The sequence below is a fragment of the Crinia signifera genome, chromosome 7, assembly GCF_055691185.1.
Source record: "Crinia signifera chromosome 7, ASM5569118v1, whole genome shotgun sequence".
Taxonomy (NCBI): Eukaryota; Metazoa; Chordata; class Amphibia; order Anura; family Myobatrachidae; genus Crinia; species Crinia signifera.
The window spans coordinates 14,115,705-14,119,061 of record NC_139223.1 but is presented as its reverse complement, the minus strand read 5'-3'; the positions used below and the strand labels follow the sequence as shown (position 1 = coordinate 14,119,061).

Sequence of the window (3,357 nt, the reverse complement as noted above, 5' to 3'; positions counted from 1 at the left end):
TGGAGAGGGAGATGGAGATAGAAAGGGAGATGGGGAGAGAAAGAGATGGAGAGACAGAGAGAGAAGGAGAGGGAGATGGAGAGAGGGAGATGGAGAGAGAGAGGGAGATATATGGAGAAAGAGAGGGAGATATATGGAGAGAGAGAGTGGGAGATGGGAGAGAGAGGGAGATGGGAGAGAGAGAGATGGAGAGAGAGAGGGAGAGATAGAGAGAGCGGGAGATGAGGAGAGATAGGGGAGATGGAGAGAGGGAGATGGAGAGAGAGAGGGAGATGGAGAGAGAGAGGGAGATGGAGAGAGAGAGGGAGATATATGGAGAGAGAGAGGGAAATAGAGAGATGGGGAGAGAGATGGAGAGGGAGATGGAGGGAGAGATGGAGAGAGAGATATATGGAGAGAGATAGGGAGAGAGAGGGAGATGGAGAGAGGGAGATGGAGGGAGAGAGGGAGATGGGGAGAGAGAGGGAGAGAAATAGAGGGAGAGATGGAGAGACAGAGAGATGGAGAGGGAGATGGAGAGAGAAAGGGAGATGGGGAGAGAAAGAGATGGAGAGACAGAGAGAGAAGGAGAGGGAGATGGAGAGAGAGAGGGAGATATATGGAGAAAGAGAGGGAGATATATGGAGAAAGAGAGGGAGATATATGGAGAGAGAGAGGGAGAGATAGAGAGAGAGGGAGATGGGAGAGAGAGAGGGAGAGAGAGAGGGAGATGGGAGAGATAGGGGAGATGGAGAGAGAGAGGGAGATGGGGGAGAGAGGGGGAGATAGAGAGAGAGAGATATATGGAGATAGAGATATAGGGCGGGATGCTATATAGCAGAAATGCGGTAAAAACCCCGTTTTCGGGGTTTCTACCGCATTTCTATATGCTATATGGCGCCTCCGCAGTGTCAGCGCTGCGGAGGGAATCGCCAGCTAAAGCTGGCGAATCCCTGCAGAAGCCTATGGGCTTCTTACCGCAGCGCTGTTTGAGGGATCCGTCACGGATCCCTCCCAGCGTGCCCTGCGGCCGGCGCCGGGGTCTGCGCATGCGCAGATGGACTCCCGGGTCACAGACCCGGAAGTCCAGCGCCGGCACCGCATCGCAAGGGACAGCTCTTACCGCAAGAGCTGTCCCTTGCATGAATAACGGCATATGTTATAGCATATGCCGTTATTAAAAATGCGATGTCCGGCGAAGGGGGGCCGCGGATGTTATAACATCCCGCCCATAGGGAGAGATGGAGAGATGGAGAGGGAGAGAGAGATGGAGAGAGGGAGATGGAGGGAGAGATGGGGAGATGGAGAGAGGGAGAGATGGAGAGACAGAGAGAGATGGAGAGAGAAAGGGAGATGAGGAGAGATGGAGAGACAGAGAGAGATGGAGGGAGAGAGGGAGATGGGGAGAGAGAGGGAGAGAAATAGATGGAGAGATGGATAGACGTAGGGGCCCATTTATCAAACCCGTTTTCGGGGTTTAGCCGCAAATATTAAGTATCTCCTAAATGTATCAAAGGGGGACTGCAGCAGGAATCTCCGATTGTACTTCAACACTGCAATGCGATGTCCGGCGATGCCACTGCGCCGGAGATAGAGAGATGGAGAGAGAGAGGGAGAGAGAGATGGATAGAGAGAGGGGGAGATGGAGAGAGAGGGGGGGATAGGGGGAGATGGGGAGAGAGATGGAGAGAGGGGGAGATAGAGAGATGGAGAGGGAGAGATGGAGAGAAAGAGGGAGATGAAGAGAGATATATAGAGAGGGAGATGGAGAGAGAGGGAGAGCGGGATAGAGAAGGAGAGAGAGATGGGGAGAGAGAGAGAAATGGGGAGAGAGAGAGAAATGGGGAGAGAGAGAGGGAGAGAGAAGGAGAGAGGGAAAGAGAAGGGAGAGAGACATACAGACTACAGGACTGTAATGTAATACTGGCTGGCTGTGGAATATTCTCCTCATCTTTTCACTCTCCACTGGTGGAAAATCACCCTGAACAGCCGCTGTCTTCTCAGTTCCTTTCAGATACTTTGTGTGTTTGGGGAGGGGGTCTATTTACAGCTTTACAGCTTCTAATTGTCATTTTTCTAACACAGCCTCTAACATGGCAGTTAGGAGCTGTTTGGGTGCTACTTTATCTCTGTCCACTTTATCTCTCTCTCTCGCCATGGCTCAATAAATAGATCCCTTTATGTCAGAGTTTCCAAGCACAGTCCTCGAAGCGCCCCACAGTCCAGGTTTTTTGTATAGCTATGGACCTGTGCAGATGCTTAAAACAAATTGCCTGAGGTAATACAAAAGTCACCTGTGTCCAAGCATGGATAAACTGAAGACCTGGCTTGTTAGGGAACCACATTTTGGAACCTTTGCACTTTATATAGTGGGCTACTACTGACTGCAGCCATGGGGTACCCACAATGTCCCCATCCAGGTGAGGCTGTGTTAGTACATCCTGCTCCCCCGTATTAAGTGTCAGTGCTGCAAATATACCCAGGTATCCAGAAAGCAACAGGTACGGGGCCAGCTATGAAATGATTGGTTCAGACCATGGGACCCCCTGGGGTGACAGAGCTAGGCTGCCTCAGAATGCTATCCATGGGGACATATATTGGGAAGAGAGATCTGCGGCAGGTGGAGCAGAATGTCTTATGTATAATGATGCTCTGAGGCAGTTACTGATGCTTATGCTGGGGGTCCCGTGTTCCTTCAGAGTATGCACCTGTAATCACTACCACAGCATATGGCATGGTGCAGCAGCTACCCCTATACTATACACTGTGACCCAGCTCACCCTGTGCCCGGTGTAATACCCATGCCTAGAATTATGGCAATGCAGATTACTGTCATGTTAGTATCTGCAAATGAAAGTGACACAAACATGTCTGTTGCTAAATGTTACAGTATACAGCATAGGTGTGTGGTGCAGTGTGGTGCAGTGTGACACAGTATACAGCATACAGGTGTGTGGTGCAGTGTGGCACAGTATACAGCATACAGGTGAGGTATATACAGTCTGTGTCTAGCTATAGCACTTACCTCTCCGACTGACAGAGCCTGGTCTGCACACAGCACATTGCACAGCACTCACTGACAGCTGGGGGAGGAGACAGATTACAGGAGGATTGTTCAGTCCCACACACTGCTGCAAATAGCAAATGCTCAGCATTCACATGTGATACATACCTCCAGTGGTGGGCTGCAGGGGGGGGTGGGGGGGCAGTATATGTATGGGGGTGCTGTATATATGGGACAGGTGTACGGGGGTGCTGTATGGATGGGACCGATGTATGGGGGAGTTGTATGGACGGTACAGGTATATGGGGGTGCAGTATGGACGGGACAGGCGTATGGGGGTGCTGGATAGATGGGACAGGCATATGGGGGTGCTG

At 51.3% G+C, this 3,357-nt stretch overlaps 1 protein-coding gene across 1 annotated transcript in view; it reads right to left on the bottom strand.

Moving 5' to 3' along the window:
- The window catches only part of HSD3B7 (hydroxy-delta-5-steroid dehydrogenase, 3 beta- and steroid delta-isomerase 7), a 46,490-nt gene extending 43,386 nt beyond the window's left edge, over window positions 1-3,104 (bottom strand). The window contains exon 1 of the mRNA XM_083152362.1: window positions 3,005-3,104. The gene's annotated coding sequence lies outside the window, so the exon portion shown is untranslated. The remainder of the gene's footprint in view (window positions 1-3,004) is intronic.
- Between the last annotated feature and the right edge of the window lie 253 nt (window positions 3,105-3,357).